The 26,978-nt window shown below is 41.3% G+C and overlaps 1 protein-coding gene and 1 long non-coding RNA gene across 3 annotated transcripts in view; one reads left to right on the forward strand and one right to left on the reverse strand.

Annotated features, from left to right (window-relative positions):
* Positions 1-26,978, reverse strand: part of LOC115801621 (uncharacterized) — a 169,576-nt gene that overhangs the window by 34,510 nt on the left and 108,088 nt on the right. The window contains exon 3 of one of the 2 annotated variants that reach the window (XR_016392742.1): positions 8,231-8,435. The exons of the other annotated variant lie outside the window; for it this stretch is intronic. The gene's annotated coding sequence lies outside the window, so the exon portion shown is untranslated. The remainder of the gene's footprint in view (positions 1-8,230; positions 8,436-26,978) is intronic. 2 annotated transcript variants of the gene reach the window in all.
* On the forward strand, positions 1,035-21,225 carry LOC149749616 (uncharacterized). Its single transcript, XR_016392745.1, has 3 exons — positions 1,035-17,796; positions 19,957-20,145; positions 20,269-21,225. It is a non-coding gene; the product is annotated as an uncharacterized LOC149749616 (long non-coding RNA).

Consider the following 26,978-nt stretch of genomic DNA (forward strand, 5'->3'; position numbering starts at 1 on the left):
TCTTCTCAAAGAACCAGCTTTTAGTTTTAATGATCTTTGCTATTGTTTTCTTTGTTTCTATTTCATTTATTTCTGCTCTGATCTTTATGATTTCTTTCCTTCTACTAACTTTTGGTTCTGTTTGTTCTTCTTTCTCTAGTACCTTTAGGTGTAAGGTTGGATGGTTTATTTGAGATGTTTGTTGTTTCTTGAGGTAGGGTTGTATTGCTATAAAATTCCCTCTTAAAACTGCTTTTGCTGCATCCCACAAGTTTTGGATCGTAGTGTTTTCATTGTCATTTGTCTCTAGGTATTTTTTGATTTCCTCTCTGATTTCTTCAGCAATCTCTTGGTTATTTAGTAACATAGTGTTTAGCCTCCATGTGTTTGTGTTTTTTACGTTTTTTCCTATAATTGATTCCTAACCTCATAGCACTGTGGTCAGAAAAGATGCTAGATATGATTTCAATTTTCTTCAATTTACTGAGGCTTGATTTGTGACACAAGACATGATCAATCCTGGAGAATGTTCCATGTGCACTTGAGAAGAAAGTGTGCTCTGCTGTTTTTGGATGGAATGTCCTATAAATATCAATTAAATCTATCTGGTCTATTATGTCATTTAAAGATTGTGTTTCATTATTAATTTTCTGTTTGGATGATCTGTCCATTGGTGTAAGTGAGGTGTTAAAGTCCCCCACTGTGATTGTGTTACTGTCGAATTCCTCTTCTACAGCTCTTAGCAGTTGCCTTATGTATTGAGCTGCTCCTATGTGGGGTGCATATATATTTATAATTGTTATATCTTCTTCTTGGATTGATCCCTTGATCATTATGTAGTGTCCTTCCTTGTCTCTTGTAACAATCTTTAAAGTCTATTTTATCTGATATGAGTATTGCTACTCCAGCTTTCTTTTGATTTCCATTTGCATGGAATATCTTTTTCCATCCCCTCACTTTCAGTCTGTATGTGTCCCTAGGTCTGAAGTGGGTCTCTTGTAGACATCATATATATGGGTCATGTTTTTGTATCCACTCAGTGAGCCTGTGTCTTTTGCTTGGAGCATTTAATCCATTCACGTTTAAGGTAATTATCCATATGTATGTTCCTATTACCATTTTCTTAATTGTTATGGGTTTGTTTTTGAGGTCCTTTTCTTGTCTTGTGTTTCCCACTTAGAGAAGTTCCTTTAGCATTTGTTGTAGAGCTGGTTTGGTGGTGCTGAATTGTCTTAGCTTTTGCTTGTCTGTAAAGCTTTTGATTTCTCCATCAAATCTGAATGAGATCCTTGCCGGGTCGAGTAATCTTGGTTGTAGGTTCTTCCCTTTCATCACTTTAAGTATGTCATGCCACTCCCTTCTGGCTTGAAGAGTTTCTGCTGTGAATCAGCTGTTAACCTTATGGGAGTGCCCTTGTATGTCATTCTTCCCTTGCTGGTTTCAATAATTTTTCTTTGTCTTTAATTTTTGCCAATTTGATTACTATGTCTCTCAGCATGTTTCTCCTTGGGTTTATCCTGTATGGGACTCTCTGCGCTTCCTGGACTTCGGTGGCTATTTCCTTTTCCATGTTAGGGGGGTTTTCAACTATAATCTCTTCAAATATTTTCTCGGGTCCTTTCTCTCTCTCTTTTCCTTCTGGGACCCCTATAATATGAATGTTGGTGCATTTAATGTTGTCCCAGAGATCTCTTAGGCTGTCTTCATTTCTTTTCATCCTTTTTTAAAATTCTGTTCCACAGCAGTAAATTCCACCATTCTATCTTCCAGGTCACTTATCCATTCTTCTGCCTCAGTTATTCTGCTATTGATTCCTTCTAGTGTATTTTTCATTTCAGTTATTGTATTGTTCATCTCTGTTTGTTCTTTAATTCTTCTAGGTCTTTGTTTAACATTTTTTGCATCTTCTGGATCTTTGCCTCCATTCTTTTGCCAAGGTCCTGGATCATCTTCCCTATCATTATTCTGAATTCTTTTTCTGGAAGGTTTTCTATCTCCACTTCATTCAGTTGTTTTTCTGGGGTTTTATCTTGTTCTTTCATCTGGTACATAGCCCTCAGCCTTTTCATCTTTTCTGTCTTTCTGTGAATGTAGTTTTTCTTCCACAGGCTGAAGGATTGTAGTTCTTCTTGCTTCTGCTGTCTGCCCTCTGGTGGATCAGGCTATCTAAGAGGGTTGTGCAAGTTTCCTGATGGGAGGGACTGGTGGTGGGTAGAGGTAGCTGTTGCTCTGGTGGGCAGAGCTCAGTAAAACTTTAATCTGCTTGTCTGCTGATGGGTGGGGCTGGGTTCTCTCCCTCTTGGTTGTTTGGCCTGAGGCAACCCAACACTGGATCCTACCGGGGCTCTTTGGTGGAGCTAATGGTGGACTCTGGGAGGGCTCACACCAAGGAGTATTTCCCAGAACTTCTGCTGCCAGTGTCCTTGTCCTCATGGTGAGACACAGCCACCCCCAGCCTCTGCAGGAGACCCTCCAACACTAGCAGGTAGGTCTGGTTCAGTCTCCTATGGGGTCACTGCTCCTTCCCCTGGGTCTCTGATGCACACACCACTTTGTGTGTGCCCTCCAAGAGTGGAGTCTCTGTTTCCCCTAGTCCTGTCAAAGTCCTGCAGTCAAATCCCGCTAGCCTTCAAGGTCTGATTCTCTGGGAATTCCTCCTCCTGTTGCTGGACCCCTCGGTTGGGAAGCCTGATGTGGGGCTCAGAACCTTCACTCCAGTGGGTGGACTTCTGTGGTATAAGTGTTCTCCAGTTTGTGAGTCACTCACCCAGCAGTTATGGGATTTGATTTTATTGTGATTTCGCCCCTCTTACCATCTCATTGTGGCTTCTCCTTTGTCTTTGGATGTGGGGTATCCTTTTGGTGAGTTCCAGTGTCTTCCTGTCGATGATTGTTCAGCAGTTAGTTGTGATTCCAGTGCTCTCACAAGACAGAGTGAGAGCACATCCTTCTACTCTGCCATCTTGAACCAATGCCTGTCCACTTAATTTAAAGTGAGGAGACATTATCTTGTTGCAGATGAGAGTTGTGCTGGGTTTTACAGGGATATGGTAGAATTTATACTAACCTGTGTTATTTTTAAGGCATTCCAGTTAGAGCTGCCCAGTTATCAGTGTACACTAAACTGTGAGTGGACATGGATAATGATTATACATAATAAGTTTCACTTCATCTATTAAGACTTCTCATATAAGGGCCCAGGAACATTTGGTCCCCCACCAACATATTATACACATGGCAAATCTTACATTAAAAGAATATTAGTCAAATGCTTCAAGTAAGAAAAATTAAACTTGTCTGCTAAGGAAAAATATTTAAACTTTTTTACCCATTTACCAGCAAACAACTGTTGGGAGATAATTCTCCACAGGGACTCTTGAATTTCTGCATGTCTTGTGAATAGTGGCACAGGCTACTTTTGTTCTTATATATCTTTTCAAGAATGTTTATACAGAGAACAGCCTTGGAAGACAAAGATCATGTCTCCCTCTGGAGCGAAGAACAGGCATGCTTACTGCCTTTATAAAATATTTGGCTTCCCTAAGCTCAGAGTTTCTCCCTTATAATGTCACTCACTGCATTTCGAGGTGTCACCTGGCCTTCTTAGAATCACCATGTGGGAACTGGGGCTCAAGGAACTGGAACAGAAAATGATACTCTGGCTACTGTTAATGCCAGGAGTGAAAAAGTTCTTTATTTCTGACCTAGAGGTGTTGTATCTTTGGCCAAGATCCATTAAACTATGGCAGGCTAACTTGTTAAGCTTGCAAATGGTGTGAAATCTCAGACTATTAAGAGTCCTTGACAACAGCAAATCATTATTATTGTTTGTATTGTTGGTAACTATTTTTTGAGCACCTAATGTGAATCAATGAACAAAACTCTATTCTAAGTAATGTACCATATGACCTCATTTAATCCCTACTACCTTGTTGTGAAGTAGATAACATTAACACCATTCTATAGCTGATGATACTGAGACTAAAAGAGCAGGCACTGATGGCTGCCTTTCTATTAGCCATTTCCCCCTTCTCAATTATATTCTGACTTTTATTCTGATATCCACCCCTTTTGCGCCCAGCAAGGAAGTCATCCCTTCCTCTAACTTTAAGGGTGAGCCTATCCCATTTTTCCATTTTTGAACTTTATTCTAAGCTAATAAGGGCATGACATTCCCCTAGCCATAGAAACTGGTTAGAAAATGAACACATTATCCAGTATGGGAAAAGGGAAATGGGGGACAGTGAACTAGGGAACTTCTGAGAAAGAAGTTTTCTTGCTCGTACACAAAGCCATAGGGAAAGATAGACTCTCTTCCTCCAAATGGTGATATATGCCAGCAGGGTAATCAGAATGAATGCTGGACATAATACTGAAGCAGGGTCTGGAGTTCCCTGTTGTGCCCTATATCACCCCCTTAGGTGCTAGACTGTGGTAAAGTCCTGGGGTGTGATGCTGCAGCAGCTGGATGTTGGGGGCACTTAGCAGGTACTTATCAGCTGGTACCAAAATACTCTAATACATTAATAACTGGTAAGGCTATAGTAGGATGTTCAAGTGTGATGCCTGAAACTGCTACATCCATCCCCTACCAGTCAGAGGAAGAAGCTCACACAGAGGAGGGCAGAGGCGGAACAGTCACAGAGGGATGGCGAGAGAGCCCCTGACAGCTGCCCTCTCTACACTTTTTCAATTAAAAGACTACAGATTCCTTTTTCATCTAAGCTAGTTTCAATCTGGATTTCAGTTACCTGCAGTCAAAAGCATCCACAGAAACATTAAGTAACTACTGGGTTGGCCAAAAGGTTTGTTCGGTTTTTTCCGTAAGATGGCTCTAGTAGGGCTTAGTTGTCTTTAACTTCATTTGAAACAATTTTGTTCGATTGTATTTTGACAGCTGTCATATCAGCGTGCATTTAAAAAAAAAACTTATCAAAACTGGTGAATTTTTGTGTAGCCATTTTAATATTGAAGATGGAAGAAAAAAGCAACATCTTCGGCATATTATGCTTTATTATTTCAAGAAAGGTAAAAACACAATGGAAATGCAAAAAAAGATTTGGGTAGTGTATGGAGAAGGTGCTGTGACTGATCGAACATGTTAAAAGTGGTTTGTTAAGTTTCATGCTGGAGGTTCCTTACTGGACGATGCTCCACAGTCGGGTAGACCAGCTGAAGTTGATAGCAATCAAATTGAGACATTAATTGAGAACAATCAACGTTATACCACGCGGGAGATAGCCAACACACCCAAAATATCCAAATCAAGTGTTGAAAATGCTTTTGCACCAGCTTGGTTATGTTCATTGCTTTGATGTTTGGATTCCTTATAAGTTAAGTGAAAATACCCTTCTCGACTGTATTTCCACATGTGATTTTCTACTTAAATGTAATGAAAATGTCCCATTTTTAAAATAAATTGTGACGGGCGATGAAAAGTGGATACTGTACAATAATGTGGGGTGGAAGAGATTGTGGGGCAAGTGAAATGAACCACCACTAACCACACCAAACGCTGGTCTTCATCCAAAGAAGGTGATGTTGTGTATATGGTGGGATGCTAAGGGAGTCCTCTATTATGAGCGCTTTCCAGAAAACCAAACGATTCATTCCAACAAGGACTGCTCCAAATTAGACCAATTGAAAGCAGCGCTTGAAGAAAAGCATCCAGAATAAGTCAACAGAAAACGCATGATCTTCCATCAGGATAATGCAAGACCGCATCTTTCTTTGATGACCAGGCAAAAACTGTTACAGCTTGGCTGGGAAGTTCTGATTCATCCACTGTATTCACCAGACATTGCACCTTCGGATTTCCATTTATTTCGGTCTTTACAAAATTCTCTTAATGGAAAAAATTTCAATTCCCTGGAAGACTGTAAAAGGTACCTAGAACAGTTCTTTGCTCAAAAAGATAAAAGGTTTTGGGAAGATGGAATTATGAAGTTGCCTCAAAAATGGCAGAAGGTAGTGGAAAAAAAGGGTAAATACATTGTTCAATAAAGTTCTTGGTGAAAATTTAAAATGTGTCTTTTATTTTTACTTAAAAACCGAAGGCACTTTTTGGCCAAACCAATACTTGGAGGGCTCAGAGTAAGTAAATAGCCACACTAGAACTGAAAAGTGTGGCTTTTGTCTGTCTGGCTTAAATGTCCCTGCTTTTTCTGATGCATCATGATGCTCCCAAGTATCAAATAAATATGAAGAAGTTATCTGCACACTGCAAAGGCTGTATTCAAATTTTAGTTACTAAGAACTCCAAGAAAAATGCAAAAGTAGTATCAGTGTTAACTCTTCTGTATATCATTGAGAGTTCTCCCCACTCCTATTAGGAAACGTACCGATATAGCCTAATAATAATAATATTAACATAGAGAAAAAATATACAATAAAATATATCTGATGTTCAGATTATTTACTGGTGGTAGATCTGACAGCTCAAGTCAGACTAGATAACCAGAAACCTGTTCCAGTAAAGGCCTTTCACATTAACAACATCTTGAGAGCACACATGAGCACGTTCTAGATTAATCCCATGATATTTTGAACATTGTCATTAGTATGTCACATCATCATTAACATCTCCTAGATTTACTTTTTTTTCATCTCACAGTCACCCCAAAGTCCAAAAATTAACCACTGTTCTGGAAAAAAAAATGACTTGGACTGTTCATATTTCTTTGCTCAATCAAGAAGCCATGTAAATGGGGACTCTCCTGGTGGCGCAGTGGTTAAGAATCCACCTGACAATGCAGGGTACACGGGTTCGAGCCCAGGTCCAGGAAGATCCCAAATGATGCAGAGCAACTAAGCCTGTGCGTCACAACTACAGAGTCTGCGCTCTAGAGCCTGTGCGCCACAACTACTGAGCCTGCGTGCCACAGCTTCTGAAGCCCACGCGCCTAGAGCCCATGCTCCACAACGAGAAGCCACTGCAATAAGAAGCCCACGCACCACAATGAAGAGTAGCCCCTACTCACCGCAACTAGAAAAGCCCGCTCGCAGCAACGAAGACTCAATACAGCCAAAAATAAATAAAATAAATAAATTTGTAAGAAAGAAAAAAAAAGGATCCATGTAAATGAATACTATACATTTGCATCTAGCTTAATTAATGGTCTTTGACAGTGTTTTCTGGTAATCTAATATATATACTTCTTAAAATAAAATATTTGTACATATTTAGAGCTCACTTACTCATAAAATGTTAAGAGTTAGAAAGCTCTTCAAGACTTCCAGTTCAAACTTTCTTATTTTATATGTGAGAAAACTGTGGCATGGAGAGGTTAAGTGGTGAAGGCAGGCCACTTTAAAAATATCCTAATTTTAGCGAGCCATTGTCCTTTAAATGCATATTTGATTTTTTTTTTTTTTGGAAATACGCAAAGTCACTCAGTGTGACATGTGAATAAAAGACAGGGAGTGGGACATAGATCAAGTTGAATTAACATATAACCTTGTAAAATATGAGTAATGAGCCTGTGATTTTGATATGGTAGATCCAAGTATAACTTAAAGGCAATGTTTTTAAACTACATTAAACAAAGAGAACATTATTTAGAATGGGGCCAAAACCTCACAAGGTTACACCGAATTTGGAACTATATTGCTAATTTTCAAAATATTTGGAAAATTTTTTCTTTTGATGATCTATTTCTCACTCAATTCCACTGTGGTAGGAGAACATACTCTAAATGACTTCAGTACCTTAATATGTGTTGAGGTGTCCTTTATGAGCTGACATACATTCAATTTTGGTAAATGTCCCATGTGCCCTTTAAAAGAGTGTGTATTCTGTTGTCTTTAAGTGGAGTACTCTGGATATCAATTAGATCAAGTGCGTTAGTTGTATTGTTTAGATCTTCTATATCTAGTGAAGCTACCTCTGCTTTTTCTATCAATTACTGAGAGATATGAAATTTCTCATTATAATTATATATTAATTCATTTCTCTTTTTAGTTATGTCCATTTTTGCTTTGTATAATTTGAAGTTATATTATTAGCTGAATTCAAATTTAGAATTTGTTCTATCTCTTTGGTGGAATGACCCTTTATCATTTTGACATAGTCCTTTGTATTAATCTGAATCCAATCAGTGGGTTAAACAGTAGGCGTTTAATAAAGTTAATAGGCTTAATAAGCAATTATTATACCCTGATAAGAGTGACTATAAAGTATAAGGAAAATCTACATGGTATCCTACATCTGAGAGAGTACTCAAGAAAGGACAAACATGGAAGGAGTTCTGACCTTGCTGGAGAAGGTGTAGCTTAGATTACTGTAAAGCAGAGGAGTTCCCTGGTTTCGCCCAGGCCGGAGCTGGTCTGCAGTCACTGGGTAAGCAGGAAGCAACTCTTTGGAAATGCAGGTGGAGGTAGGGGATCAGCAACTGGAGATGAGGGTGTGCAGAGGGAGCAGGGCCTTGATGGGAGCCCCAAGGCAAGGTGTGGGTGGCCTGCAGAGGAAATCAGAGTGCCAGTGTGGGCAGGAGGCCTTGGAGGAGCTGGTTTCCACGCTGAGAGGATCACAGAGAGGTTATCAACTACATTTCTGTACATCTGTCTGAAATAATTTTCCCTTTGTCTGAAAAACTTTTAATATTTCTTTCAGTTCAGGTCTGTTGATGACAGATTCTCTCAGATTTTATTTGTCTGGAAATTACTGTTTTGCCTTCATCTTTGGAGAATATATCTGCTAGGTAGAAACTTCTAGGTTGACAACTGTTTTATTTTAGCACTTTAAAGATGCCATTACATTGCCTTCTGACTTCCACCATCTCTCTTCTGCCATATCTTCCAATGTGACCTAACTTGTCAGTCTTGTTATTCTTTTGAAGGCAGTGCCTTATTTTTCTAGCTTCCTTTTCTTCTCCTTCTCCCCCTTCCCCTCCTCCTCCTCCTTCTTCTTCAAGGTGTTCTCTCTGTCACTTTTAGCAGTGTTACAATGATGTGCCTCATTGTGGTTTTCTTTGTATTTATCCCTTTAGGGGCTTGGAAAGCTGATTGAGTTTGTGGATGGATTTTTTTTTTATATCACTTTGGAAAAATTCTTGGCTATTATCTTTTCAAATATTTTTTCTACCTTATTTCTTCTCTTTTTCCCTAGGAGTCCAACTGCACTCATGTTAGATCTTTTTACCTTACTGAATGTGTATCTTCATCATGTCTCATATGTTTAATCTGGGTTTTTTAAAACATATTAATTTAGTTTGTGCCTGATAATTTCAATAGCTGGGTCATCTGTAGGTCTCTTTCTATTGCCTATTTCTTTTCTTTCAGTCCTGTTTCCTGGTATGCCTGGAATTTTTTAAAAGTAAATGCTGGACACTGAGTTTGAAAAATTGTGGAGGCTTTGGAGAATGCCATATACCTCCAGAGAAGGATTTACACTATTCTCTAAGGCACGTACTTTGCTAGGCTTTGGGAAAACAGAAGTGAATAAAACAGGTAAAATCTCTGCCTTCATGGAGTTTACATGCAGTGGGGACAATAGACAATAACATGAAAAAGATAATAATAAAGAAAGCAGTGATAAAGACTATAAAGAGAAGTAAAAGGATAGAGGTTAAAGGGTGGACATTTAGACAGGGTGATCAGAAGGTGACATATGAGCTAAGGTTGTATAAAGTGATGGGGAGCGACATGAAAGTATTTATGGAAAGGGTGATCCAAGCAGACAGAAAAACAAATGCAAAGGCCCTAAGGCAGTGGAGTGCTTGCCTGGTTCAAGGAATAGCAAGGAAGCCAGTGTGGCTACAGGGGAGTGATCAGTGGGAAGAGTGGTGGAAGATGTTGCCGGAGAAGTACGTAGAGGCCATATACTACAACCGTGGAGCCCAGAGGAAGAACTTTGGATTTCATTCTGCGTACGATAGATAGCCACTAAAGGATTTTGAGGAAAGAGATGATGTGATCTGATTTAGATTTTAAAAGGATCATTCTGCCTGATGTGTCTGGAATAGATTGCAGCAGGGCAAGAGTGTCACTAGGGAGGCCAGTTAGGGGGCCAGAATTATAGGGATCTATGCCAGGGCTGACGGAGGCTTGGTCTGGAGAAGTAGCAGTGGATGTCAGGAGAAGCAGTTGGATCTGGAATGTATTTCTGAAGGTAGAGGCAGCAGATTCCAATGATGGCTTTGATGGAAGTTCTGCAGAAGTGGGTTTCCTGCCACTTGCACAGGCCATGCAAAATAAATACTCATGTTTGCACCTAGTTTTATAGCCTTTTCCTTAATGAGAACCCTCCACCAATTTGTGAGATTCATTTACACAAAACCTGACTCTGTTCCTGGGGTCGGAGAGAAAAAGAAAGTAAAATATGGTAGCTCTTAGGTTTTGGCCAGAGTGACAGGTGGTATGGTAGCGACACTCTGAGCCATGGTACCCTGGGAAAAGAATAGTTTGCAGGGGATGTAGAATTCTATTCTGGACATACTAAATAAAGTTTAAACTCCTCACACTGGCACTCAAGACCTCATTCTACTCACAAAAGCTCTTCTCCCACTGCCACCTAGGCTTGTGTTTGTGAAACTTTTCAGGTTTGAATGTTCCTTCCTGTTCTTTCTCTATTTTTTCTTGAAATGTTACGCATTCTGCAAGGTTTAAATATATATATATATATATATATAATATAAATGAAAGCTTTTCTGTAAGAGTTGACTTCCTCCTCCATGTTCCAGGGATGGAAAACTGGAAGTCCACAGCAGGCCCTCAGTAGTCTTTAAATTCAATGTGAATGTTTTAGACTGAACAAGCATCCTCCTGTTGACTTGGTCACCCCTACTGCCTTGGTTGCAATCACTCATTTCTGTTTCTTGCTTAGATCCTTTGCCATTTGAGTTTATGAACCATGACCTTCTCAAATCATTTCGCTTGCATCCCTTCTATAGCAGTTACACACTGGGTCCTTTATTAACAGCAGCAGCAGTTTGGTCACAGAAAGTTTTGCACATTTTCATAGTATTCTGTTTTCCTGATTATTTTCCTCTTTTATTCTTTTTCTCTGTTGTTACATTTTTTTCCCTTATGGAAAATTTAGGGCTGCAGAAATAGAATGCAAGGGTAGAGGAAAAGACTGCCATCCAAACTGACTGCTGATTTTATTTGACCTGATTTCAAATCGCTCTCTCAGTTTGTTTTGTGATGAAGCAAATATTTCACACTAATGCCACCTGAATAAAAGGTAAACTTTACCTTTTACTAGGCTAAGGCTATGTGAAACAGGTCAGTTTAATTTTAATTAAAAATGAAGGATTAAATAAATATTTAAATCATGAAATGTTTGAACAGTTTTTATTAAGAAAATCTACTCCTAAGTCCAGCCCTTAGGTCAGACCTTAGGGAACAAGAATAAAGTGAATCCACCCTTTATCAGGATAATGTTTTAAAACCTATTTGCAGTTTACAAATACAGAAAGGCAGCAAAGTCCACAGGCAGGGCAGCTTTCACAGAGAAGGGCTGTGGCGAAACCAGATGCCTTACTACTTGTTTCATTTAGCAGTTGCAATACATATCCTTGCCAGTTTGTTTTGTTCCCACTTAATTCCCAACGTCCCATCTTCTTCCTAATGGAAAATCAGCTTTGAAAAACTGCTCACCAAATTGCCTTCAGTGAGTCAAAATTTCATAATGTAGCCCTGACTGATGGAGTCCTTTGCTAGATTTTGCTAAGTTACCCCTGGGAAGCAGTCAGTGGAGAGAGGAGGAAAAAATGCACAGGAATATTAACTGACATGATAGACCGTTCCTGCTCAGTGTGTTATAAAATCAGAGTGAGGCTGTAACAATCAAGCTTTGATTTTCTTCCCATTTCTCTGACCTTTCAGAAATTCTCTCCAAGGAAGTGTTTTGAAGTATCTAGATGGAAAGCATTATGCAAACTCAAGGTGTCCAACTCATATGTGGCCTGTGCATAGGGAAGAAGGAGGGTTTTTCTGTGTGCTTCATGGAAGAGACAGGAGTATCCTTCTAACCCTACCTACCCCGCTTGCATATCTGACTTGGGTTATGGCTGCTCCTTTACACAGTCTCTGAGCTGTATGCTGCATGGAGCCATGGCCAAGTGTGCATAAGGCACAGCTGTCTCTGCCCCATAGTTCTGACACCTCCTCAGAAGACTCATGGTTCTATACCCTTCTCCAGAGCTCTCATTCCAGGCAATGAAATTGAAGATACATACGTAGAAGGAATCTTTTCAGTTACTTCATGGCCAAAGGGCAAGATAGTGACAAAGCTTAGCCTCATGCAGAATGCAGGGAGCCTCTTCCCACTAGAAGGGCTGCCATCTTGGGCAGAATGGAGGCAACACGTAAGGTGCTTCTCCGTGAGATTCACCCGGCTCTCCTCCCTAAGTGTGGGGAACCCACCACAGCCACCAAAGCACAGGGTGCCCACACCGTGTTGTCAAGGGGAAAGACACCTGCCCTTCTCAGAGCAGACCTACAGAGTCCAATGATGGGGGCAGGGCCCAAGGATGGAGTTGACTACACTGCCATTTTCTGCTTATACTGGGCTGCTGGGATGCTCCTCAGCAACAAATTTCTGCATCTCCAAGGGGGGAGCCATGGGTACTGAGGAAGGGTTTTCTCTCCTTCACACTCAGGAGGCCATACTGCTCCTTCCTTCCTGAAGTTAAAAAAGAATTTCCTGTGTGTGTGTGTGTGTGTGTGTATAAGTGTGTATACACACATACATACATATATATACAAATATATATTGAAATACATATTAGACATTGAATATATATTATATACATAATATATCGAACACAATATGTATTGTACAAATATATGTTATATAAGTACATATACATGCATGTGTGTATGCATGTGTGTATGTGTGCATACTTGATGGATCCTGATTTGCATTCCTGTCCATCGCCAGAGAAAAAATTAACCACCTTTTCTTCAACAGACAATAGGGTACTCAAATAAAACAAGATGATGATATACTAAGATCTAACTCAGCCTTTCTCAAGCAGAGTTCTATGACAGAATTATTCCCTACTGCCCTAAAACATGCACATATATAATGAACTAATTCTGCTCTCTGCTTATACAATGGTGCTAGTAATGAATTATCTTGTCTCTATGCATACAGAATTGTACTCGTTATATGTCATTATTAGTACCACGCTTGGGAGAATTTAGAAATAGTTACATAATTTTCTGTGCCCTCTCCTCTACTAAAAGTCTTGGTCCTGCCTTTCCCTGCTTAGAGGGTAGAAAAAGTAAGCAGTAGGAGTGGAAAGATGCAAAAGAAAGAACACATCTCTCTGCACTGCCGAAGCTGACTTGGCACTTTCCTCCTCTCCCCTCTCGCCTCCGCCCTCCCTCGCCCAGAGGGTGGGAAGGCATTTGCTTAGACAGCGAGGCACCAGAATGGAGGTGCATTTGCAACATCTGAAAGCACATTTTGGAAGCATTCCAATTTGGCTGAAAGTGAAGTGTGTCAGATGCACTCACTTAGGGAGAGACTTAAAACCATCAATTTATATAGCAATATAAAATGTATTTCATTTTATAATATGTGCAAAAACTGCCTAGATAGTCAAAACAATCTAATAACAAAGATCTGAAGAACAGCTTTAAAATCTGATATATTATTTATGCTTCAAGGGAATAATGTTTTCTTCATTTTATGCACCTGACTTTCAGCAGCCCTGTCTGACTGGCGGTTGAGAGACTGAACTCATGTTTATCATTACTAAACAGCTCATTCCTTCAACATGTATTATGGGCTTCCCTGGTGGTGCAGTGGTTAAGAATCCGCCTTCCAGTGCAGGGGACACAGGTTTGAGCCCAGGTCCGCGAAGATCCCACATGCTGCGGAGCAGCTAAGCCTGTGCGCCACAACTACTGAGCTTGCGCTCTAGAGCCTGTGAGCCACAACTACTGAGCACACGTGCCACAACTACTGAAGCCTGCGTGCCTAGAGCCCGTGCTCCACAACAGGAGAAGCCACTGCAATGAGAAACCCACGCACCACAACGAAGAGTGGCCCCCGCTCGTCGCCACTAGAGAAAGCCCGCGCGCAGCAACGAAGACCCAACGCCGCCAAAATAAATAAATAAAAATAATAAAGTTCCCTTTAAAAAAAAAACATTATGCAGCTCCTGTGCCAGGTACTACGGACTAAGTGGAACTGTATAAATAATGGTAGCCTAAAGATAATTATAATAGTAATAGAACACTAATAGTTGTTTTTTGCCTCCCTAGAATTCATTTTCCCTCCTCCAACAGCTCCTGACTCCCACTGCAGATGTGCCCCTTGTCCCGTGAGGTTCCTTCCCTTGGTTCTAAGGACAGAACACATGACTCAGGCGTAAGCCACTTAATGTACTGCATATTCGTCTATCTACAATGATTGGTTCAGAAATGAGCACATGACCTAAACTAGTCCAATCAGAATAAATTTCATGACTTGTTCAAAAGCTACCATAAAAGACCTCTTTTGAGCTGGACTTGAACCTGAGAAAATGTAAGGCTAGAGCTGCCCCAGCAATCTTGTCACTACTTAGCCTGGAGCTAAATGGAGACTAAGAATGAAGTCAGAACACTGCGCAGCAAAGTAAAGAAATAGAGGGAAACTGAGTCCTAATGGCATGGTTGAAGCCCTAAATCCAGCCTTGTCTGAAGCCGGCCCAGACTCTGGGCCTTTTACCTTCCTGTAAGAATAAATGAAGGCTGTACAAAGCAATACTTGTAACACTGTGCTGGTAGGTTTTTAACGTATATAGATGTAACATATAGTATTTAATGACAGTAAAAGACAAAAGAGGGCAGAAGGAATGGAACTATAGTGGAGCAAAATTTCTGCATTTCATTGGAATTAATCTGAAGTAGATTGCGATAAATTAAAAAGCGTATTATAATCTTGACAGCAGCCACTAAAATAAAATAGTAAAGGAAAATTAATAGAGGAACCGAAAAAAAAAGAATAAACGTACTTTTTGTTGTAAGCCAACTATAGTTTGGTTCTATGTCACTTGAAACTAAGAAACAACTAACTCATACAAATGATAATGCTGATAATAATGATAAGACCAGGATAATGGGGAGAAGCCCATGAAAACCTTATGTGACAGGGAAGATAATATTAGACAATAGGACCCTATAGATCTTATAGGAACCTTGTCTTGACAGAAGCAAAGCAGAAATTAGTGAACTAAGATCCAGGGAAACATAGTTTAGAACTTTTGGCTCATTCTGTTAATCAAATGGAATTAACCTTGGCCCCAATGAGGTACATGAAACAAAAACTATACACCAGACCCTAGACCACTCATGCTCCAGAACAGCAGGATGCTTTCCTAGTCAAGCTTGGAGAAGCCCCAGGATGAATAGAGTGGTTTTTTTTAAAGCTAGATTCAGAAGCTTTGTGCAACCAATAGAGGTATTTCTGTCAGGTACTGGCTACTAAGAGTGCCTGTTGCCCTAAGCAATAATGTCAAATGGTAAATAAGAAAAACAATCTTTAATAGGAGTCAGAGGTATTAGAGATCAGAGACAAAGCACACTTTTCTTACATCCCTGAAGCATAGCCACAAGGAAGGATTATTTAGTGTGAAAGTATACAGACTATTATTTGGGCAGCCACTGTGTTAAATCAAGCTGTGTTTAGACGTATTCCCAGTTTCTAACCACTATAACGAAATTCAGAAGTGCTGTCCCTCTTCCTTAACGCCACATTCATGTATCATGTACCTCAGGGAAAGGCCTGGAGCTCAGCAGTTTATTTACTATCTTTTCCATTTACTTTTTTTTTTTTTTTTTCCCTGTACGTGGGCCTCTCACTGTTGTGGCCTCTCCCGTTGCGGAGCACAGGCTCCGGACACGCAGGCTCAGCGGCCATGGCTCACGGGCCCAGCCGCTTCGCGGCATGTGGGATCCTCCCGGACCGGGGCACGAACCCGTGTCCCCTGCATTGGCAGGCGGACTCTCCACCGCTGCGCCACCAGGGAAGCCCTCCATTTACTTTTTTTTAACACTCAATTCCAAAGCTTTGCTAGCTAGGAGACTGTTGATCAGTTTCTTCACCTGATAGATTTTCCCAAGTAATGAAAGAAGGCAAAAACTGGAAGAGAACTTTTCTGTTGAATTCTAAAACTCTAAAAGGGCTTCAAATTGCACTGCATTATTTGCCACAAAATAGAGATTAAGACCTTGTGTGAAGTGGGTGGGGGACCCTCTCCACTGAGAAGTTAGTACTTTTCTTTAAAGACCATACTATTGTATATTTTGTGTATTATTCCATGGACAGCCAATCTTACTCCTGAAGAATGGGCACTTTTCCTTTTAAAATCCATATTGCCGATACAAACAACTCATGCAGCTCAATATCAAAAAAAAAAACCCAATCAAAAAATGGGCAGAAGACCTACATAGATATCTCTCCAAAGAAGACATACAGATGGACAACAAGCACATGAAAAGATGCTCAATATCGCTAATTATTAGAGAAATGCGAATCAAAACTACAGTGAGATACCACCTCACACCGATTAGAATGGGCATCATCAGAAAGTCCACGAATAATAAATGCTGGAGAGGGTGTGGAGAAAAAATAACCCTCCTACACTGCTGGTGGGAATGTAAATTGATACAACCACTATGGAAAACAGGATGGAGGTTCTTCAAAAAACTAAAAACAGAATTACCATATGATCCAGCAATCCCACTCCTGGGCATATATCTGGAGAAAACTCTAATTCAAAAAGATACATGCACTGCAATATTCACAGCAGCACTGTTCACAACAACCAAGACATGGAAGTAACTTAAATATCCACCAACAGATGAACAGATAAAGAAGACGTGCTGTACTTATACAGTGGAATATTACTCAGCCATAAGAAAGAATGAAATGTTGCCATTTGCAGCAATATGGATGGACCTAGAGATGATCATATGAAGTGAACTCAGACAGAGAAAGACCAATATCATATGATATCACTTACATGTGGAATCTAAAGAAATTATACAAGTGAACTTGTTTACAAAACAGAAATAGACTAACACACATAGAAAACAAACTTATGGCTACCAAAGGGGAAGGGAGGGAGGGATGAATTGAGAGTTTACCTATATAAAATAGGTAAACAAGAAGGACCTACTGTATAGCACAGGGAACTGTATTCAATATCTTGTAATAACCTATAAGGAAAAGCATCTGGAAAAGAATACATATATTTACACACATATGTATAACTGAATCACTTTGCTGTACACCTGAAACACTGTAAATCAACTATACTTCAATAAAAAATAAAAATAAAAAACATATTGCTGAATGTTTTCTACATTATTTTCTGACAGTACCTATCCCCTCAAGGGTAGCCTGACAGATTGTATTTTCCATAGGTGGCCACAAATATATCTCTGGCCATAGCAGCCTGACCTTGCCACTCTCACTTTAAGAACTAGAGTTCATTTCTCCATTTCTCCACCCGCCTTGGACCTAGGCAGGCCCTGTGACTACTTCCACCAATGACCAACAGAACACGAAGTTACACATCAATTCCAGGTGTAGCCCTAAAGTGTTAATTTCCTGCCTCTTGGAATCCAGCTACCATGTATAACTGCTCTGAGATTAGTATGCTGTGAAAAGCCCGAAGCCACAAGGAGAGACCCTGGAGGATGAGAACCATGTAAAAAGAGAGGACAAGGAGCCAGACATGCAAATGAAGAGACCATCTTGGGCAACCAACTCAGTCCAGCCTTCAGATAATTCCAGTGCCAGCCATTATCTAACTACAACCACAAAAGAGCATCCAAGATGGAATCACCTACCTGAATCCACTCAACCCCCAGAACCATGTAAGAGAGTAATAATTGTTTTAAGCTACTAAGATTTGGGGGTGGTTTGTTAAATGCAGCAATAGATATCTGGAAAAGACAGGTAATTTGCTGATCTGGGTATCCCTTAAAGTGTAGTAGATGAGGCAAATGTTTAAAAAAATAATAACATTTTTATAATAATAACTACCATATCAGCTAGAGTTTTTCATAGCGAGCAACACAAGCTAATTCTGGCTGAGTTAAGCAGACAAGTTTTTCTTTTCTTCTTTTTTTTTTTTTGCGGTACATGGGCCTCTCACTGTTGTGGCCTCTCCCGTTGCGGAGCCCGGACGTGCAGGCTCAGCGGCCATGGCTCATGGGCCCAGCCGCTCCGCGGCATGTGGGATCTTCCTGGACTGGGGCACAAACCCGTGTCCCCTGCATCGGCAGGCAGACTCTCAACCACTGCACCATCAGGGAAGCCCTCTTTTTTTCCTTTTTTAATTTTTGGCTGCGTTGGGTCTTTGTTGCTGCGTGCAGGCTTTCTCTAGTTGCAGCGAGTGGGGGCCACTCTTGGTTGCAGTGTGCAGGTTTCTCATGGCGGTGGCTTCTCTTGTTGTGCAGCACGGGCTCTAGGCACGTGGGCTTCAGTAGTTGTGGCGCGTGAGCTCAGTAGTTGTGGCTCGCAGACTCTACAACACAGGCTTAGTAGCTGTGGTGCGTGAGCTTAGTTCCTCTGCGTCATATGGGATCTTCCCAGACCAGGGCTTGAACCCGTGTCCCCTGCATTGGCAGGCAGATTCCCAACCACTGTGCCACCAGGGAAGCCCAACAGACAAGTTTTTTGAAAACACAGTGGGTAAGTCATGAATCATAGGAAGGTCTGAAGATCTAGCTCCAGGCTAAGCAGGAAATAAGAACACCAAAGCTACGGCCCAAAACCATTCTGGGGAGGAAATCATTGACATCATTACCACAGAAATGATGGTAAACCTGGCTCCTTGGTTTTAGTGCCACTCTCTCTCACATCAGTCTTGTCATGGGTGGCTATGACTGGCAGAGCCTGAGGCATAGGCCTCTGCCCTTGCTGCAAGGGGGCTGAGCAAATGAGTGAGCATTCAGCATTTTCAGACTCTATACTGAGAGGTAGTCTTTGTCGCCATCAAAGTCATAAGGGTAAGGGTGACTTCTACAAAAACAGAAGTTTAAATGAAAATGAGTGACAAGAGTTCTCCACTGCTACCAGGAACCAAAACATGTGTGTATATATTTATATGTCTGTGTGTACTTGCATTATGCAATTTCTGCTTTATTACAATATTTGTCTTCCTGATAAACCTAGCATTCTATAAAATACTAAAATTAGTTTTCATATCAAAACTAACAGGGCTTATAGGAAAAATAGGAGCATACCTCTTAAAATCTATACAAATTTGTAACTAGAGCATCAACATAAATAATAACAATCCTAATAAAAATATTTGTACAGGAAAAAAAAGTGAAGTTCCTGATAAAGAAGTACTACAATAAATCTAAAATTTTTACTTAAAATAATTAAAAAGTGAATGTATCTTAAGGGAAGGGGTACAAGGGAGTGTGAGGCTGCTGAGTTATGGCAGCAAGGGCAACATGCCCAAAGATTGGGGGAAACTATGCAACAAACACTTTCTGGACAGAGCAGTGGATTGAACTGAGCCAAAAAAATAAGAGGTGCCTAGACATCGTGGATAATACTGTATTCCTCACACTTGCCATGTTCAGGTGTATAGATACACCCTGTGATGAGCTGCTGGTATCCATGGAGAAAAACATTAGAATGCGAGTGAAATTCATCAGGACTTCCATGTTAGACTGTCATTGTTCCACTCTGTACCAATCATGTATGAGCTCATTCATGTTTGCAGAAGCCTGGCTGTAGCAGAACAGAATGTTCTGTGTGTGTGTGTGTGTGTGTGTGTGCGTGCGTGCGCGCGCGCGCGCGCGCGCATGCACACGTGAGAGAGAGAGAGAGAGAGAATTCACACAACCTTTGCAAACCAGGTGTTATTGTTATTCTCATTTCATAAATGAGAAAGTGGAGGCTCAGAATAACAAATCTGACCTAGTTCAAACAGATGTAAGTGTTAAGCTGAGATCTGAAGCTTTTACTTTCAGGTTTTAAGATCTACTCTCTTTCCACCTTGTCTTGTCATTTACTAGGAAACCAGCTTCCACATTTAGAAATGCAGACCTACATCTCCAAGTTGGTAAGCAGTCATGACCCTGTTGAGACTGGACTTGCACAGTCAGTGTTGTCTTTGAAATTAAAGATTGGTGCCAGTTGATTTTTCTACAAGGTGAAGACTTGGTTCCTTGGACCCTCCAGTAACTCCGCCTCAGCCTGTTCAGGTGACTTTCCATTGTCCCGCTTTCACTCGACAGCTAGCATTCAGATGATCATTTCAGAAGTACAACTAAATTTTCCAAGAAGAGTTTCTAATCTCTTTGAACAATATGATATTTTTCTTGCAGAACAAAGACTTCTCACTTCTCACTGAGATTAAGCGAGAGAAAATATTTCTGGGGTAAGCGCAGATTTCTGCTCCTTTCTCTACCTCTGCTTCAAACTGTTGCATAAACCAACCAGCTGAAGAAATATAAATGCCTGAGTGGGAACCTGTCAAGGAGAGGATACAGTCAGTCTCCTGAGGCTGAAGGACTCTACCAAATATTCTGAAGCTGACAACACTTCAAGGATGAGGTTTATCAAATCAGGGGCTGAGATGTGCACAAGGAATGAGATGTTAAATGGACGCAAACTGGCAACCAGATTCAAAATCCTTTGAGAACGTTAACCTCCTAGCCAGGTCTGGATTTAAAGAGAATTGTTAACCCACACTTCCTGACGACAGCTATACAGCCGAGTTAGGTTCCTAAGAGGGGATGTGGGATATTACGGCTGGATAAACCCCCACCATTTAGCAAATAAGAGCCACGAATCATTTAGTGCATTACTTCTGCATTGCAGTAAACATCCGATCCCAGAATTGATGTACCTTCTTAACATTTAATCTGCTGCTCTTAGAGCAGTGAGTCTCATGATTAGTGTGCAGAGAATCACCCAGAGGGCTTGTTCAAACAACATTTCAGCCCCATCTCCAAACGTTTCAGATCCTGTAGGTCTGGGGTAAACCCGGAGAAACTGCATTTCTAAAAGTTCCCAGGTGATGCTGTGAAGACTACCATCCTAGAGAAAGCCTGGGCACCAGACCGAATGCAGCCCCGTTTTGTCCCAAGGGGCAACTCTGAGGTTAACTTTCCTTAAGCTTCTTAGAAATCAGTGGGTTTGCAAAGAAATCATATTTTTCAAAAGTCATCCATATTTCTTTGCATGTGAGATGTCCATCTCTGTCTTAAAGAAGTTCTTTTGGTTTTGATTATTTTGAAAGACGGAGAAAGAACACATCTATTACCAGTGACTCAGAAAAACACTTATCCTGCTTAAGTGAGTAATAACAGGCCTAACATGTTTTTCATTGTGTATGTGTGTTTCACAGAGAAAATGTGTTTTACTGGTGCACACTGTATATTCAAGTATATAAAATCATTAATAAAAGCACCTCATAAGAATTCTAAACAGTACTCTTGCCTTACCTATCCTTTTTTTTCTGAAGTATTTTGAAGCAAATATCATGTACCTTATCATTTCACCCCTACAAACTTTAAAACCCGTGGCTTTTAAAACTATGGACGTTTTCTCACATAACTGCAACGCCAACATCATAATCAACAAAATTAATGATAATTCCTTGCTACTTAATGGCAGTCCATATTCAAGTTTCCATGATTACCTCAAATATTCTCTCCACAGTTTGTTATAATCAGGATCCAAATAAGATCCATATGTTACATTAGGTTATTTTGTCCCTTAAGTATCTTTTAATACAGAGCAGATCCTTCTCCTTCTCCATCTTCTCCTTTTCCTTCTTTCTCTTACCTGTGAATCCCAATGATGTGTTGAAAAAAAACAAGGCCAACTGTCTTGTAGAATGTTCCATGACCTGCCTTTGACTGTTTGGTTCCTGATAGGATCATTTAACTTTCTTCCTCTACAGGTTAGACTTACAGGATTGATTGAATTTAGGTTAAACTTTTTTGGCAAGAATATGTCATAGGTGATGCTGTGTATTTCCTAGTGCACAATACCAGGGGACACACGTATGGTTGTCCTACCCTTACAGATGTCAAGTTTCATCAGGTAGGGCCTGATGGGTCTGGTTGGTGTATCTTGATTACTCCTTTGTAAAATTTCCCATCAACATTTTGTCTAATGGTTTCATCCACTGATGGTCACACAGGGAGGGCTTCTGCATCCTGGGATAGATACCAAGAGGCTGAAATCAGGCCTTCTTTCATTGCTGCTGCCACCCCCTTTCCTCTCCCTTGCCTCTGCAGAGTGTAGTGTAGGGGAGCTGATGTCACTCAGCTCAGGGCAGTAGGCGCGCTCTGGAGCTGGAGTGCTCCCCTTTTGGCAGGGAATTTTCCAGCTCATTCTGAACTTCCCATAGGCACTGCTTTAAATGTTCCAAGATGGTGGGCAGTGTCATGGAAGGGAGAATGTTTAAGCTCCAAGTGTTTTCTCACAGTATTTACTAGAACAGTGTAAAGTGGGTGAGGTCTCCACGGCTGTCTGTTTGCTTCATATGCTTTGCATGTCAAGAAAGTACTTCTGTGCAGAGAATCTTACAGCCACATTCTTACGTGCTCAGGCAGAGTATTTCATGGTTCTCAGCATGCACTTGGAGACTCTGCACTTCTCTCTTCAAGGCATAGTGGCCTCTCCCTTTCCATTTCTTTCATTTCCTTAACAACAAAAGGGCTAATGTTTCTGTTACTTTTCATTTCAAAAATTCCAGGCTACTTTATGTCAATTTGTCAATTTTATGTCATGGTGTTAATTCTCATCATTAAAAAAAAAAAAGTTTCTCTATAGATTGCTCTGACTATAACTGATCTGCAAAGACAACTTTAAACTCATCAAAGGGTTAAAGAAGCACCCCATTTGCTTTTAGTGTTTTTTATTTGGGGTCACCCCAACTATTTCTGGAAGACAGAACCGGGTGTATAGAAAGATGGTCAGACCTAGACCAAATACTGAGTAGAGGAAACATATCTTGGCCATGACCTTTGGCCCTCTACCCTTCCTCCCTCACCTCTTCCCTCACCACTAAATGTTTGTTAGCTGCAAGTAATGCTGCTTTGATTCTCCACTCTCATCACCGAGGCAGAGAACTGGAGTTTTTTGTTTTCCTTTCCATCTGCACTGCACACACTGAAGCACAGTAGTTTCCAACAAGCAAACTGGGCACAAAAATAACCTCCCCCAAATGAGTGGGTTGGTTGCCTGGAAGGGAGTGATACGTAGGAGGCCTGTCACAAGAAGGAAAATACTATCTTACAGGGCAGAAGTCAATCTACACGCGAAGAGAATGAAGAAGGAAAGCTTCTGTCATGTTTACATGGACTGAAGGAGAATGCCTCTGGGGCCCAGAGCGTTAGATCCTCGATTCCTTTTCTGCTCAGTGTCTCCTTCCCACCCCCCAGAAAAGAATCTTAACTTTCCAACTCGCCCAGGCATAACCTCAGGCGAGGATGATGGTAGGAAAGAATTTGGCGGGGTCAAGTGGAAGAGGAGGGCTTACTCTCAGGATCTTGGGTCCTTCTCCCTAACCTCCTTCCTGGGGTTCTTCTTGAACGTCTGACCTCCAACTTGAACTGGACTGTTACTCTCCGGGCCTTGGCAGGATCAGGCTGGTCCCAAATAATGCTGAAGGCCTACCCCTTCTTCACGCCTGGACTGAGGGCCACCCCTTCTTCTTCCCTGAGTCCTTGGAGATTTCTGGTTGCTCTTTCTCCTCAGTAACAGCAGTCATCTTTTTATTTAAGACCTGAGGGGCTGCATTACCTCTGGGAGAGGCTAGAGAGCTCTAGAGAAGGCAGTGGCAGTCTGGGGTCAGGCTCGGGCAGTGAGAGTTGTTTCCTTGCCCTCAGCCCATTCTGCAGGCTGCTGGGTGCAGGGGGTCATGCTCTGGAGAAGCAGAGAGACTGGCTCCCAGCAAGGCCCTAGATGCTCTGATCTTCTTCTCTTCTACTCACTCTGGGCTCCTCTCTTTCCTGCTTTAGATGATTCTTGCCCTTGCCTGCTCCATGAAAAGACAAACCTCCACCAAGGAGCACTATGAATCCAGGCTGTTGCAGGCTTCCCATACATCCCCCAAACCGAGCATCACCCTTGAGGGGGACGGGGAGAAGCACCACCTACTCAGTGACCTCCTTGGGTTAGGACTGAGCCTTGGGACCATCTGACAAGCCTGGAATCCAAATGACACTTCAGGAGCTCATTGGGCCTGAATTTGGAATTGCATAGGGCACCTCACACAGAGCCTGCAGCCTGGAGGCCAAGTGTTTGCTGAGCTATGAGGGCAGCTAACAACCTTGCCAGGGCCTACCTCACTGGAGGAAATGGATTTGTTGCTATGGCAAAGTTGAACTGTCTTTTTGACTATGAATTGTTACGTGAGTCTATCAAGAAACGCCAAGCTACTTCCAGTGGATCGTTTTCTTTTGTCTGCCCTGAACCCTCCAGGAGATAAAATAAAAGACCTCAGCATTCTCTGCAGCTTGACTGATAGAAATTGTCGTGCACAGCCCGCTTTCAAGCAGCTGCTGCAGCTGCATGATGCTACGTAGGCACAGGACTGCAGAGCAGGCTCTGAACAAAAAGAGAGCCATGCCTGCTCCGCCCCCTCCCTCCTGGCCAGGTCTGTGGGGCTGTCTGGTGGTGGGGCTGTCTTTGCGGACCCTGCCCCGTAACCGGGAGGGACCCGGCAAGCCTGGCATGGGTGCAGACGAAGACATGGCAGGGCAGCTGCCCACTGGCATCCTCTGCACTGCCCTCCACCCCCCACCTGGTGTAGGAAGTAAAGATCAAACTGAAAGGGAGGGAGGCGTGGAGGGAGGAGCTGGTGGAGTGGTGGGAAGCACATGAACAGGGGCCGAAAGGGCCGTGTGGCTGACAGGGTCTTGCTGCTCCGGCCAGGTTTCAGGCCTGAGCCTCTGAGGTGGGAGAGCTGAGTTCAAGAAATTGGTCCACCAGGGACCTCCCGGCCCCTCGTAATATCAATAGGTGAGAGCTCTCCCAGAGATCTCCACCTGAACGCTAAGACCCAGCTCCACTCAATGACCAGCAAGTTACAGTGCTGGAGGCCCCATGCCAAACAACTAGCAAGACAGGAACACACCACCACCCATTAGCAGAGAGGCTGCCTAAAATCATAATAAGGTCACATATACCCCAAAACACACCACTGGATGCAGTACTGCCCACCAGGAAGACAAGATCCAGCCTCATCCACCAGAACACAGGCACCAGCCCTCTCCACCAGGAAGGCTACCCAACCCACTGAACCAGCCTTACCCACTGAACCCAACTATGAACCTGCAGCCTGTGAAAAGGAGACCCCAAAAACAGTAAGTTAAGCAAAATGAGGAGACAGAGAAATACGCAGCAGATGAAGGAGCAAGGTAAAAACCCACCAGACCAAACAAATGAAGAGGAAAAAGGCAGTCTACCTGAAAAAGAATTCAGAGTAAAGATAGTAAAGATGAACCAAAATCTTGGAAATAGAATGGAGAAAATACAAGAAATGTTTAACAAGGACCTAGAAGAACTAAAGAGCAAACAAACAATGATCAACAACACAATAAATGAAATTAAAACTTCTCTAGAAGGAATCAATAACAGAATAACTGAGGCAGAAGAACAGAGAAGACCTGGAAGATAAAACAGTGGAAATAACTACCACAGAGCAGAATAAAGAAAAAAGAATGAAAAGAATTGAGGACAGTCTCAGAGACCTCTGAGACAACATTAAACACACCAACATTCGAATTATAGGGGTCCCAGGAAAAGAAGAGAAAAAGAAAGGGACTGAGAAAATATTTGAAGAGATTATAGCTGAAAACTTCCCTAATATGGTAAAGGAAATAGTCAGTCAAGTCCAGGAAGCGCAGAGAGTCCCATACAGGTTAATCCCAAAGAGAAACACACCAAGACACATATTAATCAAGCTATCAAAAATTAAGTACAAAGAAAGAATATTCAAAGCAGCAAGGGAAAAGCAACAAATAACATACAAGGGAATCCCCATAAGGTTAACAGCTGATCTTTCAGCAGAAACTCTGCAAGCCAAAAGGGTGTGGCAGGACATATTTAAAGTGATGAAAGGGAAAAACCTACAACCAAGATTACTCTACCCAGCAAGGGTCTCATTCAGATTTGACGGAGAAATTAAAACCTTTACAGACAAGCAAAAGCTAAGAGAATTCAGCACCACCAAACCAGCTCTAAAACAAATGCTAAAGGAACTTCTATAGGCAGGAAACACAAGAGAAGGGAAATACCTACAAAAACAAACCCAAAACAATTAAGAAAATGGTAATAGGAACATACATATCGATAATTACCTTAAATGTAAATGGATTAAATGCTCCAACCAAAAGACACAGACTGGCTAAATGGATACAAAACAAGACCCATATATATGCTGTCTACAAGGGACCCACTTGAGACATAGGGACACATACAAACTGAAAGTGAAGGGATAGAAAAAGATATTCCATGCAAACGGAAATCAAAAGAAAGTTGGAGTAGCAATTATCTATGAGACAAAATAGACTTTAAAATAAAGACCATTACAAGAGACAAAGAAGGACACTACATAATGATAAATGGATCAACCCAAGAAGAAGATATAACAATTGAAAACATTTATGCACCCAACATAGGAGCACCTCAATACATAAGGCAAATGCTAACAGCCAAAAAAGGGGAAATCGAGAGTAACACAATCATACTAGGGGACTTTAACACCCCACTTGCACCAATGGACAGATCATCCAAAATGAAAATAAATAAGGAAACACAAGCTTTAAATGCCACATTAAACAAGATGGACTTAATTGATATTTATGAGACTTTCCATCCAAAAACAACAGAATATAATTTCTTCTCAAGTGCTCAGGGAACATTCTCCAGGATAGATCATATCTTGGGTCACAAACCAAGCCTTGGTAAATTTAAGAAAATCAAAATCATATCAAGTATCTTTTCTGACCTCAACACTATAAGACTACATAACAATTACAGGAAAAAAACTATAAAAAATACAAACACATGGAGC

Source organism: Delphinapterus leucas, chromosome 3, assembly GCF_059928025.1.
Source record: "Delphinapterus leucas isolate spDelLeu-1000000601 "Yukka" chromosome 3, BTC_Dleu_Yukka2, whole genome shotgun sequence".
Classification (NCBI taxonomy): domain Eukaryota; kingdom Metazoa; phylum Chordata; class Mammalia; order Artiodactyla; family Monodontidae; genus Delphinapterus; species Delphinapterus leucas.